Below are 17,247 nucleotides of genomic sequence, written 5' to 3' on the forward strand. Positions count from 1 at the left end.
ATAAAATCATGACTGGTGTGGAAAAAATGAATAAAGAAAAGTTATTTACTTATTCCCACAATATAAGAACTAGGGGTCACCAAATGAAATGACTAGGCAGCAAGTTTAAAACAAAAGGACGTTTTTCTTTACTCAACGCACAGTCAACCTGTGGAACTCCTTGCCAGAGGATGTGGTGAAGGCTAGAACTTTAACAGGGTTCAAAAATGATCTAGCTAGATTCACAGAGGTTAGGTCCATCAATGGCTATAAGCCAGGGTGGGTAGGAATGGTGTCCCTGGCCTCTGTTTGTCCGGAGGTGGGTGACAGGGGAGGGATCACGGGAGGATTACCTGTTGTGTTCCCTCTCTCTGGGGCATCTGGTATTGGCCACGGTCGGCAGACAGGACACTGGGCTGGATGGACCGTTAGTCTTGCTGTTCTTATGTTCTTATACCTGTAAAAGCAAACTTTATTTTTATATCAAGTGTTCCATGAAATCCTCTCTCCTTCCCCCAGCTTTCCCCTCAACCCTCTGCTACTGACCAAAGGGGCCGCGTGTTCCCAAATTCTCTGTTTATTGTCATCCACTGCTGTGTTGCATCTGGACTGAGCTATAAGATCCTTGGAGCAGAGATCTAGTTAATAAGGCACTTTTATCTTTACTTGTTTTGTAACACACCGGGGAGATTTATGGTACTATCTAAATTGTAATAATACTGCTACTTCTGGATCATGTTGTTTTGTTTCTTCATGGAAATGATGGCTAGAAACAATACTGTGGTCCTTTAAGAGGAGAGATGAGTAAAACAAGGGCTGTAAAAAATTCAGTTGTGCTATATTAAGAATCTTTGTCCTTGAGGAGAAAGACAAGGGAAAGCTGCCTGCTAGGGGAAAAAAAATCCACCCTTGGCGGGACAAACTTGCATTTCATGGGGATTGGCTTATGCCAGTTAAAATGGTTTCACTCTCCCAGTTGTTTTCTAGAAGCCAGAGAAAGTGCTTTAACACAAAATGTAGGTTTTCTAATTGACAATATCCATGCCCACCGGTGCAATTATAAATGAGAAACTATGTCCCATTTCTCCATAATCGCTTGCTGTGCTCTTTACCTGCTTTCCCCAGGATCATCAGTGTTTGTCAGCCAGATCTCTAACTGGTCCAGATCCCAGGGTACGAGGACTTGAGTCACCTTGTTCCACCCCTGCACTCAGCATGAGGGAGACTTGCTTGTTCTTAACTGGGTGTCAGCTCCCTGGCACCTCCAGCCAGTTAACCCAGAGGAGGGGGCTTGGGTGGGTAAGCCCGCTCTTACCTTGCCTTGCAAATTAAAAATAGCGAACCCCAGATCCCTTTGCAGCATCCAGCCCTTTTGTCTATGAATGCTCACAGAAATACCAGTTCTGCTGATCCCAAAAGAACTGCGGACACACCAGTTTGTATGAGTCAGCATAGGATCAGCTTCTTGTTTAATACCACAGCTTGGTGATATATTTAAAGTGAAAAGGAAGGAAGGAACAATTAGTTTCACACATACAGAATGGGAAGTGACTGTCTAGGAAGGAGTCCTGCAGAAAGGGATCTAGAGGTCATAGGGGACCACAAGCTAAATATGAGTCAACAGTGTGATGCTGTTGCAAAAAAGGCAGACATAATTCTGGGATGCATTAACAGGAGTGTTGTGAGCAAGACATGGTCTGCTCTACTCTGCAGGGATTAGGCCTCAGTTGGAGTATTGGGTCCAATTCTGGGCACCACATTTAAAAAAAGAAAAATTGGAGACGATCCAGAGAAGAGCAACAAACATAATTAAAGGTCTAGAAAAAATGAGGGAAGACTGAAAGAATTGGGCTTGTTTAGTTTGGAGAAGAGAAGACTGAAAGGAGACATGATAGTTGTTTCAAGTACCTAAAAGGGTGTTACAAGGAGGAGGGAGAAAAATTGTTCTTAGTCTCTGATGTTAGGACAAGAAGCAATGGGCTTAAACTGCAGCAAGGGAGGTTTAGGTTGGACATTAGGAAAAAGTTCCTAACTGTCAGGGTGGTTAAACACTGGAATAAATTGCTTGGGGAGGTTGTGGAATCCCCATCTCTGGAGATATTTAAGAGCAGGTTGGATAAATGTCTATCAGGGATGGTCTAGATGGTACTGGGTCCTGCCATGAGGCCAGGGGACTGGACTCGATAACTTCTTGAGGTCCCTTCCAGTCCTAGTATTCTATGATTCTATGAGTGCAGCAATACAGAAGTGAATCCTGACAGAAAGAGGCAGCATGACCTAGTGTCATTGCCGTTAGGGAAACCCACAACGAATTGAAGCCATGTTCAGGCTTCCAAGCTAGAGATTTTCCCTTTCTCTTTGCAGGATTGAAGCAAAGGGCTAGACCTGAAACACTGGGGGCAGATAAGCTTATCCTGGTTGACGTGATTTCAGGTGGTGTTTGTTGCAAAGTGAATTAGTGTGCCCCTCAGAACAGGGGAAGAAATGTGCTTGGCAAGTGGATAAAGTGCGGACCTTTGCTACGCCAAAGGAACTAGGTCTGTCAAACCCATCATGTGAAAGTCCAGTTCCTACTCAGGCTACACTCCATTTTGAAAGAGTTCCACCAGGGAGGGTCTTCTGCCTCTTCAAGAACCATTCAGGGCAGAGGAGGTTTTCTTCGCAGACCAGCTTAACTTGTTTAAAAACCTTCTGCCATGAAACGTGTTTAACTGTCAAGCTGCTTTGCTTTGTGTGCACCTGAGGCCCTGTCTTCCCTTGGCTGATGTAGTATGCAACGTTGGTATCTGCAGTACAGTGTAGCTTGGGGTGCACAATAATTTTTAATAGGGGGCCACTCCAAGATTTTAAGTGGTCCAGGGCTGCACTTTTATGGAGAGAGTGTAGCGTCTGGGACAGCAGGTGGGGTGTTGAATGGAACTTGGAATAAAGGACTAAGATGCAGGAGGGAGTGTGGAGTCTGAGAGGGAGTTTGGGTGAGGGAAGGGGCTATGATCAGGGGCAGGTGGTTGGGGTGCAGGATCCAGGAGGGGGTATGGGTGCAGGAGAGGATTCTGGCCTGAGAGAGGTATGTAGGAGGGGGTGCAGAGTCTGGGAGGGAGTTGTGACCTGGAGGAGGTAGGGAGAGGGGATACCCAGGGTTTGGGTAGAGACCTGGGGCAGTGGCTTGGGTTGCAGGGTCGGGCAGGGGGTATGGATGCAGGAGAGGATTCTGGACTGGGAGAAGTGCGTAGGAGGGGGTGCAGGGTCTGGGAGGGAGTTGTGACCTGGAGGAAGTGAGGTGAGGGGATACAGAGGGTTTGGGTGGTGGCCTGGGGCAGGTAGTTTGTGGGAGAGAGAGGCTGGGGTGCCAGAGGCAGGCTCTGTCTCGGAAGGGCTTATGTAGGCAGCTCTGTCTGCTGGGTTGACTGTTCCAGGTGGCTCTGCTCTGTCACGGGGATGGGGGAGGGAGGAGGCTTCGTTCATGCTCCTACCTCCAGCAAAATTTCTTAACTGGCCAATGGGAGCTAAAGGATTTTGCTGGGGGAAAGCCTCCCAGGCCCTCCCCAGTGTGCCGAGCATGGCGAACCAGCTTTTAAAGGGGGCAGCTGCTGCATAGTCAGGGTGCTGGTGAGGTGGCCGTGGATTCGGTGGCTTGGTTGGCCACATCCGGCCTGCTAGCCACTTGCCCACCCTGGTGTAGCTGCAGCATGTGTACGGGGGCAAAGAATGTCTAACCCCATCTTTAAAAACTCCCAACTTGGGCTGAGTTTGTGCCAGCGAGCTTGAGGTGAAAGACTGTTTGGCCTCGTCTTACACAATTTTCGTTAAATTCGTTCAGCTTCCTATGTGGACACACTTATTTTGGGTTGAGGGCATAGTTTTTAATCTCACACCTCTTCCCAGTCTATTGAAACTGAAATAAGCCCTGCTGAATCCAGAATTAATGTGTTCACACTGCCTTCTGCACTGTTTTCATTAAATCACTTTAAATTGCTGCCTTAAGATGAACGAGTACCGCTCTGCAGGTAGGCAAGCCCTGTCTTCCATTCCCAATCCTCTAGTTATCAAGTTCTCCATGTGTCTGTTTACAGTGTGTAAGAAATGTCCGTCTCTTGGCTTTCATTTAAATTAAGGTGACCGTCAAATGTTGCAGTTGCCCGTTACCCTTTAGCCTCTTTCTGACTTTCCCGAGCCTGTAAGAAGTATTTCCATTCTTGTACTACTTATCTTGAAGTCAGCTGGATCTTGCATGGCCTACAGCACAATGATTTAATTGAAATGGAGCTGTAATGTGCTCCCTCACTCCCTATGAACTGCTATGCTGTGTAGAGGAATTAATATTCCGAGCCACTTTTCAGAACTAAACCCTGTTTTCAGGCTGGTGAGAACTGGAACCAAAATAGCCTCGGTTAATCACAGCAAATTTGTGTGTGTTCAGTTTTCTTCCAGTGAACTGGTTACTATAACAGCTGTTAAAAGAATCAGATGGGCAACAGAGACTCTGTGCACACTTTTATGTTACCTGATGACAGTTGAAGGTCAAGTCAGTTTACAAGTATCTTTCTCTTTAAACTCTGTTATTTATGTAGAAATACAGGTGAAATATCTAGGCAGTCTTTTCCCAAGGAATCTGCCAGTCAGAGCTTCAGGCCCTTGGAAATAATCCTATTAATAAAAGAAATATCTTGTATATTCGGTGAAAATATTCTATAGCTGTTTGGGAGAGCAGTCAGAATAGAGAAGGACACCAAACCCCTATCATTCTGTTGCAGCAGACACCATGAGATAAAATTTCTAGCTCTGCCCTAGCCCTCTTCCCCAGAGACTATGCAGGAAGACTCTGCAGGATTGGCAGAGGAGGTTTGTGTCTGGCCCCCCACAGGTAGCTTGTCCCTAGAAGAGTTGGCAGGAACAGGATGAAACAGACAATTGTCCTCATCAGTTTTACTTGGCTCCTTTGAGGTGCGACTGGGCGGACGGACCTGTCTTCAGGGAGTGCAATGTACTCCAGGCCTCGTGAGCTTCAAGGAGTTGCTCTGCTGGGACTAAGAATAACACGGAATACAAGCTAAGTGGCCTCTGTTGTCTTGTCAGCACATCAGCGTTCGTCTTCTGGAGTTACGAAATGTTGGGATGGCGGCAGATGGCAGCACGTTGGACTCTAGCCGCAAAGAAGCTAGAAGTACTGAGCATCCCCATTTGTAGATGACTCCAGGCGCATCATCTTACCGCCCAAATGCAACCCCTGGAGTATGGGAGAAGGGAAGGGACTCTTGAATTAAAAAGGAGTAGAGAGAGGAAGAAATACGCAGATGCGGGACAAGCAGTAAATCTTCATGATCCAGCGGTGAGGTGAAGAAGTGGAGGCAAGAAGAGGACATCATAGAGCAGTGGTCCACAATGCGGTGCCCGTGGGCGCCATGGCGCCCACCGGGGCATTTATGTGCGCCTGCCTAGTGACCAGGGCTGGCCCGAGCCATTCTTGCGCCCTGGGCGCCCAGCAGCCCCAAAAGGTTGGGGACCACTGTGATAGAGTATGGCTAATGGGTAGATTCTGCTAATGCATTTTCATAACTAGAGTTAATTGGACAGTTATCTGAAAGAAACGCAAACACCTACTCCCTCTTACGAGTTTTGCAATCTCTTAAATTAGCAGGCAAGAGAGTGTGTTTACAGAGAGCTAGGGGAAGGCAGTCACGAGAGGGGCCTGAATAACACTGATCCTCAAGCAGTGTCTCCTGCTTAGAACGTCCTAGTGTCTGGGGCCATGTCTACACTACGGAGCCAATGTAATAGAGCCCCCGAGTGTAGACACAGTATGAACAGTCAGGAGTTCTACTGGAAAACACCACCTGCTCGCAGGACGTTAGCTGTGCCAGCAGAAGCGCTCTTCTGTTGACATCATAGCATCTCCACTGGGGTCTTTTCTGGCTCAGCTATGTTGGCCGTGGGAGGTGTTTGTTTTCTCAGCACACTCCTGACCACCATAGCTAGGCTGTTATAATTTTGTAGCCTCGATTAGGCCTGAGGTTTCTCTGTGCTTTTGTGTGGTAGCAGGAGCCATGTTCTGTGCTAGTGGCCCCATTTTCACACTGCGTAACTTTAAACCTGTTATTAAGATTCAGACTTGGCTCTTCTTGCTGTTCATTGGTTGCCACTAGGGCAGTGGCATATTTCCATAAGGGGCACTTTCCCAAGGACTTTGCGTCAAAGATACGAGAATAACTGATTAGTAACGTTGGTTGGTGAAATAATAACTGTGATTGTCGATTAAAATTCTCAGAGGCCTAGTATTTTTACTGGTAAAAATGGTCATTCAGGCTATGACAATCTCAAATTATTGGTATGATTTTAGTTAATGTTGGGGGAGAAATAAGGGAACTCTTGTTGAAAAGCATGTCCAGTGTGCTTTATCTCAAGGAACTGTATTAAAATGGCCCGCTTTATTACTGGAAATGCTGGAAGAATCTGATAGGAAGATTAAGAGGAACAGTATTAAACAGTTTACATACTTTGGGATCAAAAACTGATTGTGATAGGCTGAATGCCTTGCAATGCTACCTGATGTGCCAAGATACCACTGAGGCTGTCATCCTTTTCTGTCATCCTTGGTCTCCTTTTCCTGGTCTCGTTGGAGTAGGCTCCCAAGCCTTTTCCACCCAACCACGCATGCAAGGGCCGCATTCAACTGCAGACTGATATACACACACTGAGATCCTCTCTGGGAAAGCTCAGCTTAAGTGACTTGCCTCAGCACCCAGGTGCCCCACCTCCCTCGGAGACCAAACCCAAAATTATATGAAATTTGCCTCCTCCCTCACTGTGGAGGAAAATATGCACAACTTCTTGCCCTCACTGTTAGAAATTATACAAATTGGGTTATGTTCTAAACATGAAATAAGTTTATTAACTACAAAATGTGGATTTTAAGTAATTAAAGAGGAAGCAAAGAGAACAGCAGAGTATTAAGAAAATAATTCCTCACTCTAGATATTGTTTTAGGTTGATTCCTTCACAAGCCAAGTAGTTCTCTCCCTCCCTGCCCCATTCCAATGCTTTCCGGGTGTTCTCCAGCATCTTTTTGAGTGGAGAGGCAGAGGAGAAACAAATTGAAGACCTTGATTGTTTTTGTCCCCCACCTTATATAGGATTTCCAATGGTGGGAATCCTTTGATTCCTCCACCTTCCAAGGGAAAAGTTCAGCAGTCCAAGATGGAGGTTAGTATCAGGTGACTAGGTCACCTAATTCTGTAGTATCACAGCATCCATGACAGCGCGGAGCATCCGTGGGATGCTTTTTTCACTGTCCTCACGAATGGGGCATCAGCTTGTCTGGTTTTTCCATTGTTGTACCTGAAGTTTTGGCAGTGGGCGTCACTCGAAGTAGCATTATTGAAATACAGACACATAGTCAATATTCCTAACTTCAGATACAAAAACGATACATTCATGCAAATAGGATAATCATTTGGTAAATCAACACCTTTCCAGTGATACCTTACATGAGCTATCTTACATAAAGCATATCTTCGTTATGCACGTTTTCATAAAGAATTTGCTTTGGCTGCTTAAAGGCTGCAGCATTGAGGTCTTAATAAATGACTGAGAAAAGGCATTGTTTTCTTTATGAGATGCAGTGTCTTGTTTAATTGTGAATAAAAGTGATGGTGAAGTGTTGCATCATTCAGTGAATACTGTATGGCAAGTAAGCAGTGTTAAATGTCAATGTATAATTAAAAACAAAGGTGTTTAGGAGTTCTTTGGTTTGAATCTTCATAACTCTTTTAGAAATTGTGGCTCTAAACCTTTTCTATTTCCAGAAATGCCTAAGAGACTCTCTTTGAAACCCCCCACGTTTTTGTGGATCTGTGGTAGCCAACCTGCTAAATGGCCTGTACCTTTTGGCTGCTTATCCCTTAGCTTTTCATGGAGAAACTCAGTGCTCTAGGCATACACTTGAATTTGAATAAGAGACCTGGTGCATAATGTAGGGATGTGTTTGTTCCATGCAGTTAAGTTTGAAAAGGCACACCGATTACAAATAGTAATGGGATTGGGGTACAGAATTAAGATCAGAATTTGAACTGCCCCAGGACTGGAGGAGGTTTGGATCTAGTGGTTTGATTTGGATGTAAATCAGTAGTGGGCAACCTGCGGCCCATGGTCTGCATGCGGCCCATTGGGGTTCTGTGTTTGGCCCACAAGACCTCTTGTTTACTGTTGCCCGTGCACAGGGTGGCTAGATTCTGCTAGTTTTGATCACATATTTTTTTTCCTACCTGTATTACAAAAGTGTCACGCACTTAAAGCAAGGGCATGTTGAAGTGAGGGGCATGCTGATTGCACACAATATTGTGAGAGCTGTGTGTGTCCTCTGCATCCCATTAAAGCACCGCTACAGTTCAGTTGACACATCCTGCAAATTCTAGGTACGCAACACAGTTAGCAAAACTACCCTATCCCAGGAGACCATTGTGATTATGACAATCTTGCGGCCAACTGAGACGAAGGAGGCTACTCGTGTGGCCCACTCACTAGCCTAGGCTGCTCCTCGCCGGTATAGAGACTTATAAATCGATTCCCCTTAATCTGACAGGGAAAGCATCTCATTTACCAGGGCCAAGGAGAGGAGAATTTTCAAGCTGGGGCTTATTATTTTGTGAAAGAAATACGCTTTGTGATGATATTTCTCTCTCCTGTACAATATACACTTGTGTTTCTGTAGCACTTGTGTTCAAAGCATGGGGGCACCTTATGTACTGTTTTAGCAAAGTTGCTGCTCCCCGATTACGATAAGCCTCTCCCTTTTTTTCAGACCGCTATCAGCACTTGTACAGGTTGGAGGCACCTTTGGGACCTGCCCGGTCCTGAATGAGGGATATTCATTTCTGGCCCCCTAGCCCTGGCCCTGCCACTGGCTTTCTGGCCAGCTACCCCTCTGCTGCTTGCCTGCTGCCCTGCCAGCCCTGGGTCTGCCAGCCCCACTGGGTTTCCTGACCCCGCTGCCACACGCCAGGTTCCCAGCCCTCCACGGGGACTTTCTAGTCCTGGAATATCCGTGATCCTGCGAGATCAGAGACTTTATAGAAACTTCCGTTCAATATAAGCGAATTCAGCCTTATAACAGTATGTGTTGTAGAAAAGAACTATTTTCATATTAAACATGGGGAAACAGAGACATGGAGAAGTAAAGTCATTTTTTCCCCCCAATCATTCGGCCACAGGGTGGATTGATTTAAATCACAATTTAAATAACCAAGAAAAAAACATTGATTTAAACCAACCAAGTATCCCTCTGATACTTATTCACATATTTCTTAAACAAAGGTGCAAATTTGATCCCCAAAGCATCTTATTTTACAGCTCAATACAGCATTTTACAACATCTTTTTACTTACACTTTTTTAGGTAACTATATTTATTAATTTAGGAAATAATGAGTATTATGCACTATCTGTGTCAAGCTGCAGAGACAACATTAGGAATGCGAATAACTAAATCACACACACGTGCAAGTCCAATAGCACTTAAACTACATCTTAAATGTTATGTAATAAAATATGTTTCACCTTTGCAAATGCAGCAGTGTCCAGAGTGGTCAGTTGATGGCTGTCTTTAAACTCTTTTCTTCTTTAATTTTGAAATGTTAAAAGCTTTGGAATGGTAGCCGAGTTTGTCTGTAACTAGAAAAACTTAAAAAACAAAGAATAGTCTAGTAGCACCTTAAAGACTAACAAAACATGTAGATGGTATCAAGCTTTCGTGGGTAGTGAGTGGGTTATATGCACAAAAGCTCATGATATCATCTACATGTTTTGTTAGGCTTTAAGGTGCTGCTAGACTATTAGTTGTTTTTTTAAGTTTTTGAAATTTTATTAATTCTAACAGACCTATCCTTAGATCACTAAATGTACAATATCCTTAAAACTTCTGCAGTTAGCTCTCATCTTCCCCACTCTCACTGTTACTTTGATTCAGAGACTGAAACAGAATAGGAGCTTTCCTGTTTTTTCAACTTGCAGTAGATTTCTTAGCTTTGAGTGAATAATAGCAGACAATAAAATATTCTTTCTGTGCCTGCAGAGGAAGCCACAGCTGTGAATAGTTGACTTAGAAATGGAATTAACTCTGTTTCAAGGTGCCTGGCTAATGATTTCCATCAATTTAGGGGAGTGACTTTATTCAAAACATCATCAGTGAATGTGTACTGATTAAATGGTTTCATTCCAGCCCCCCCTGCAATGTATTATGACTGGCATAATAGGAATGATTTTGAGATACCCATGCCATGGAAGCAGCAGCATCTTTGGAAGTTGAGGCATCTACCTTTATACCTGGGGTTAAGATTGTTCACAATAAAAGGAGGTGGAGGAAGCATTTGATCCAGTCGCTTGTTTATTTCCTGCAGTTTAATTTTCTGGTGAGTTATTTAGAACATAAGAACGGCCATACTGGGTCAGACCAACGGTCCATCGAGTCCAGTATCTTGTCTGCCAAAAGTGGCCAATACCAGATGCCCCAGAGGAAGGGAACACAACAGGTAATCCTCACGTGATCCCTCCCCTGTCACCCATCTCCTGAGAAACAGAGGCTAGGGACACCATTCCTACCCATCCTGGCTAATAGCCATTGATGGACCTCACCTCTGTGAATCTAGCTAGATTGTTTTTGAACTCTGTTAAATTCCTGGTCTTCACCACATCCTCTGGCAAGGAGTTCCACAGGTTGATTGTGCACTGAGTGAAGAAAAACTTTCTTTTGTTTGTTTTAGATCTGCTGCCTATTAATTTCGTTTGGTGATCCCTAGTTCTTATATTGTGGGAATAAGTAAATAACTTTTCCTTATTCACTTTTTCCACACCAGTCATGATTTTATAGACCTCTATCCTATCCCCCCTTAGTCTCCTCTTTTCTTTCTTTCTTTCGTTAGTGTGTCTTGAAATGATTTCAATAGCAGCAACATTTTCTTTGACGTTTGTGTAAGGCTTCAGTGTACTGAGCATATCCTCGACATTCCTCTTTAATCCAATGTTAGATATTTTAGGTGAGATACTTTATCACAGGGTGTATCAACCCTGCACTGAGAGAGCCCCACCTCCAGAGCCCTGGTGGGCATGCTCCAAGTGGAGACTGACTATAAAAGCCCCTAGAGAAGCTCATTCAGGGCTGACTGCTGAAGGGGAAGGAGGCGTGGAGGGACCTCCAGAGGAGGAAGCACAGCCGGACCAAGGAGCAGCAGCTGGGCCAAGAGTGGCTACTGGAGAAGCTGCAGAATGAGAGTGAGCCTACAGAGAGGACATCTGCCAGGTACCAGTGGGAAGTTGCGCAGGGCTGGGAATTGCTACCCAAGCGCTCAGTGTGTTGCTGCAGGACTCACCGCTGAGCGAGCAGTAGATTGTGCCACTGCCAGTAAGGCCCTGGGCTGGGTCCCAGTGGAAAAGGAAGGCCTGGGTACCCCTACCCCCTCCTTACATATCCTGTGTGTGGAGAGCATTACCAAGGCTGTATTGACTGAGGCCATTGGTCTGTATTACCCTGAAGAGAGGCTTCTATGTTGATTGAGGCTGCTGGGCCATATTACCCCAAATATAGGGACATGTATATTGACTGTGGCCACTGGGCCATATGACCCTGCACATAGGAGTGTGTAAATTGGCTGCAGCCATGAAGCTGTAATATCCTGAATACAGGGGTGTACTTTTTGATCGAGGCTGCTGGGGCATAACATCCTGAGTAAAGGGGCGTTTATAGTATCTGAGGCCATTGGGCTCTGTCATAAATAGACTCAAGGGTTGTGAGGTACTCAGTCAAGAGAATAAAGCCAAGGGGCCTCCAAGGGCTTGTCACCCCTCGACATACTTCCATCCCTTTAATCACAATTTTCTTCACAACATTTGATGAGAAAAGGCCAATTCTTAATAAATTGCTCAAAACCACCACAGGATTCCATCGAACGTTCTGAGCGAGAATTAGTTTGGCTCCTCTTGCTCGATTCAGCTTTGCTTCTCTTCTCTGAAGCAAAGTGGCTGATACAGAAGTCTTTTGTGATGTCTTTTATTTCTAGAGAAGACGTGCTTAAGTCTTTGGCTCAAAGATGTGTGACATGGGCACTGCAGCCATGTGTCATTAAGGCGCATCCTTCCATTTCTTCTTCGAAGTGTCCTCTCATCTTTGCCATGTTTGCAGCATTGTCTGTGACAAAACAGCACACGTGACAGTTGAATTTTTGTTCGCAGTTTATTACAGCTTTCATTGACACTTCTTTTAAATATTCTGTTGTGTGGGCAATTCCTGATGTATTTATTGTTTCTGAAAGAGATGTAGCCCCATCTTCTGTTGACACAGGCACATATTACTGGATCATTGTCTACATTGCTCCACCCATCATGGGTTAAACTGGCAAATTTCCCCTCTGTATTTCTTGAACAATGTTCAAGTTCCTTCTCACACAGTATATCTAGTCACCTTCCATCAGTGTTTGCTCTGCCAGGTGGAGAGTAGCCTGGTCATGAGGACTCAGCCATGTCAATGAAGGTGTTTATTGATAACCGTGCAAAAAGGAGAATTTATGGCATAAATGAACCGAGCAATCTTTTCATCTCTGGTGTCTTATTGGTATTTGCGGTCCTTGCTACCAACCCATCCATAGAGGTGGATGATTGAAATCTTTTGCTCGCTACTGACGCTTTGTTGTCTGAAATAGGTTGAGTTGCAGCTCTGCTGCTAAAAGTACAAATGGATGACTGAAGTTGTTGCAGATAACCAGTCTTAAGTCTCTTACGCTTAAATGAGATCCTGAAACAAAATTAAAACATGATTTTCAATAGTCACACCCCTCGCTCTATTATTCAGTTAATCATTTACATTTTTTCAGCAAGGATAAAGATCCAATTCCAAATGATCAAAATGCCTATGCTATGGCGAGAGCCACTCGCCAGCCCCACACCATGCATGCGCCAGACCGGCACTGCGCATGTGCGAAGCACCGGTGAATGGGGCGCACGGAGCAACCGGCTAAAATCTACTCGCCATGGGCGAGTAGAAACAGCGGTTTGTCAAGCCCTGCTTATTGGGTAGTTGAGTTGGCTACTTGCTTCCCCATACCCACTTGCTGCCTTTGTGTTCTTAGTGTATTCCACAGTGGGATCTGAGGAAAGTTGTCTGTAGAATGCGCTATTGGAGATACAGCTTAACATCCCTAATGTACAATTTTGGAGTAAAATTGAACTCACTGGCGCTTCTGTTTTTTGAGACAACAAGTATAGGATGAGGTTCCCATGGGGAAACTGAGTTATGCTGAAGTAAAGTAGGGAATAGATTTATGACATCACCCTTATGGTCTGTGATTATGATGTTTCAAAATAATGTACTATAAAATAAGAAAATGACACTGACAACTCTAGACTCTGAATCAATGGCGACTGGCAACTCTCTCTTACTGCAGCTATACCGTATACCTGGGTGACAGATTCTAAATCTAGTTAACTAATTAAAGAAGCCCATAAGGATTAGCTAAACTTTTTTTTTCCTAGCAATTTCCAGCATAGCACACAGCTTGGGAATTTACTTGTTAAATCACACTTATTCTGAAAGGCATAGAGAATGTCTTGAAGAATGATGCATTTCAAAGTGAATTAATTAAGTAATTAACCAGTGGATCCACATTGTTCTTCAGACATATGCATATCTTCATCTATATCATTTTCTTCTAATAAGCAATTTTCCTTCTGCTGTTTCATTCTTGCAGCTAGGTCCTACATCATCATCTTGCTCTTTTTATACTTGACACATTTTCCTTTTTTACCCAGGGAAAGAATTTCTTCAAAATATTCCCAGACAGAGTCTCTCTTACACCCAGCAGCTATGGCCGTTTTTCTATGGCAAAAGTGTAGGGGAATATAGGAAATTGTGTGTGCGCTGAAGAATGTCTTCTCTCTTTTTCTTTCCAGTACACTCCACTGTTCCTTTCTGTGCTGCCTCTGTCCTTTCTTATATATCATTGTTTCTCAAAGTGCGCTGCAGGCCCACTTTGGGAAAGCTGCTAGTTGGCCCCCGCCGCTTTGTTTGCTAAAGTATCCCTAGCCATGGAGCCTTGTGGCTCGCGTTGGCTCCAGTTCACCATTGGCTCCGGTTCCTGCGGCTCTCCTTGGCTGTAAGCGGCGAACCGGAGCCGGGTTCCGTGGCTATAGATCCTTAGGGTATGTCTACATTAGCCTCCCTAGTTTGAACTAGCGAGGCTAATGTAGGCATTCGAAGTTGCAAATCAAGCCCGGGATTTAAATATCCTGCGCTTGATTTGCATCTTCCCGGCTGGTCACTATTTTTGAAATTTACAAGTCCGGACTAACTGCCTACGTCTACACGCGGCAGGGGCCCGGTAGTTTGAAATAAAGCCCTAGTTTGAACTACCTGTTGTTCCTCCTGGAATGAGGTTTAACAGGTAGTTCAATGTACGGGCTTTAATTCGAACTGCTGGGTCCCTGCTGCATGTAGACGTGGGCAGTTAGCCCAGACTTGCAAATTTAAAAAATGGCGACTGGCTGGGAAGATGCAAATCAAGCGCGGGATATTTAAATCCCGGGCTTGATTTGCACTTTGAATGCCTACATTAGTCTCCCTAGTTCGAACTAGGGGGCTAGTGTAGACAGACCCTTAGAGTAGGGTTAGAAGAGTAGGGTTAGAAGAGTGTAGCTGTTTAAACAGGTAACCAATAAGCATGAGCTTCTCAGTTACCCAAACGGTCACATGTGGTTCCCAGTTCAGCTCCCAGGGAGCCAGCTGCTGTCCTGCACTGTTACCTCTGTACCAGAGGCAGCAGCATGGGACAGCAGCTGGCTGCTTGGGAGCAAGGCAACAGGCGGGAGTGGGTACTCCCGGCACGTACTGCCTCCCGGGGAGCTGCTGACTGCCCCACACGGTGGGTGAATGTAACCGCTGAATTTTTTTCAGTGGTTACACAGCCAGTTACTTGCGTTTTAACATCCCTAGTGGGGATTTTAACTAAGGTGTAAATGTGTAACTGCTGGATGTTTTAGCAGTTACATGTTTACATGTGGGGGGTTGGGAGCTGGAGCTTGCGAGCTGGTGCTTGCAGGGAGCCGGCTTTGGCATCCGCCTTCCCCACCTTGCAGCCTCTGTATCAGAGACCATAAGGTGTGGGCAGGCAGGTCTGCACAGTCGACTTAAAAGCCGGCTCCCCGCATGTATTGGCTCCTACCTGCCCCACCTGGGCTGCTGGTGATACAGGGGAAAGGGAGGGACTTGGCTTGAAAGCCGCTTCCCACATGTACAGGCTCTTGCCTGCCCCCTTTATTCTCTGCGTTGCTGCCTCTCTATCAGAGGCAGTGGGGCGAGGGGGCAGGTGGCTCCGTGGGAGCCAGTGCTTGTGAGGAGCTGGCTTTTAAGAGCTCTTATTATTAATATTAAGGAGCTCTTAATACATTTAAACAGCACATTTAAATGTCCTCTTAATACATTTTAAAAGCACAGCGGGGAGGAGGGGTAGGGGGAAGAGGAGGACCAGGTGTGAGCCAGGACAACTGATTCCCGGTTCGTACCCGTTCTCCCTGCTGTGCTTTTAATACATTTAAAAGGCAGAATAACAGTGGTTAGCTCCCGGGGCCAAAAGCTAACCTTGCTGCGGCGCTGCAGTTCCCTCCCTTATCAACTAATCGACTAGTTGATAATTCCATAGAATCAACGCCATAGAATCATAGAACACTAGAACTGGAAGGGTCCTCAAGAGATCGTCAAGACCAGTCCCCTGCCCTCGTGGCAAGACCAAGCACTGTCTATATATCCCTGGTAGATGTCTGACTAATCTGCTCTTAAATATCTCCAGTGATGGAGATTCTACCACTTCCCTAGACAATTGATTCCAGTTTTTCCTACTGTCCAACCTAAACTTCCCTGGCTGCAGTTTAAACCCATTGCTTCTTGTCCTATCCTCAGAGGCCAAAGAGAACAATTTTCCCCCTTCCTCCCTGTGACCCCCTTTTAGATACCTGAAAATCATTTAATGTCCCTATTAACAGGAGCTGTGTTCTTTTGGCTACAAGTGCATCTTAGTGACATTGGTGCAGAGTGCAAGTGACTAATAACGTGTTCGAAGTCCATTTCACTCTGTAATCCAAGTTCCTGGAAAACAGCTTTTTCCTGTAGAGGCGAGCAGCGCTAGTGCAGTTCCTTTGCATGGGAAGGACTCGGGAGGGAGAGAGAATTACAATATATGTAACCAACAAACCGGGCCAGTTCTTTACCATATTCCTTTGTTTGAATGTTGCATCCACTTTCCTGAGCTTTTTCTCCTTCTGTCTTTTATATTATAAACACTTTGTGTTTGTGTAGCACCCAGCAGAAAGGCCTCTCATCCCAATTGGAGCCTTTGAGTGCTACCATAATATAAATATTTATTGCTGTTCATTCCTGGTCCAAGAGTGGGTGATAATGAAAAACGTAAGTTAATTCAGTGAAAATTTGCCTGCAGCCGTCTAGAATAGCAAGATACCAAAATGGTAATTGCCTAGGAAAAGCTTAAACATCCTGGCCTTCATTAATCAATTTTGGAGACCTGAAAAACCATTTCAGTCCTTGTATGTACGGATCAAGCACCTCAAATTAGCAAAATCACTATTGATTGCTTCATTCAGTGTAAGGTCTTCCAGGCAAGGGTTGTGCGCGTGTTGTAAAACACCCAGTACTATCAGGTTAAAACTCATTTTAGAAAAACCAACAAGAAACCCATAATCGTGTTTCTGATTCACATGAGTTTACTAAAAATGAGAATTTAATTTACTTCGCACCTGGTCCCCTTGGATGATAAAAATGGGCACAACCATTTCACTTCTTTGTTCTCATGTGGTATCACAACACTTCAGTATGCTAGGCTTTGGTCTTGCGAAGGACTCTACAGGGTGACCAGTGTCCCCCACATCCAGCCCCTTGCAGGATTGAGGACTCTGGTTTGTAAATTCTTGGGGCATGTTGAAGAAACGTTTTCTCCTCCTTAAATTGTGACACCTGTTTTAATTCAGCTGCGGAAGACAAAGAGTCCTTTGTCATCTATATATTTGTTCAGAGCCTCAAAGCCTAGGTTTGGTTTATCTCGTCTACTCTGGAGAGCTTATGTAGGAGACACCTTATCAGCTTTTTTGTGAATAGCGTTTCCCCTTACTTTATACTGTATATAATTGAACATAAGCCTGTTCGTTTATAACCCAACCCCCAGACTTACAGAGAAAAAAGGGTAAAAAGTCTCTGACCCATTTATAAGCTGACTCCAGAGCA

The 17,247-nt window shown here is 44.9% G+C and overlaps 1 protein-coding gene across 2 annotated transcripts in view; it reads left to right on the plus strand.

The window, feature by feature from the left end:
* The window catches only part of SFXN5 (sideroflexin 5), a 202,505-nt gene that overhangs the window by 10,188 nt on the left and 175,070 nt on the right, over positions 1 to 17,247 (plus strand). The gene's annotated exons all lie outside the window — the stretch shown is intronic.

The sequence above is a fragment of the Pelodiscus sinensis genome, chromosome 5 (genome assembly GCF_049634645.1).
Source record: "Pelodiscus sinensis isolate JC-2024 chromosome 5, ASM4963464v1, whole genome shotgun sequence".
Lineage (NCBI taxonomy): Eukaryota > Metazoa > Chordata > Testudines > Trionychidae > Pelodiscus > Pelodiscus sinensis.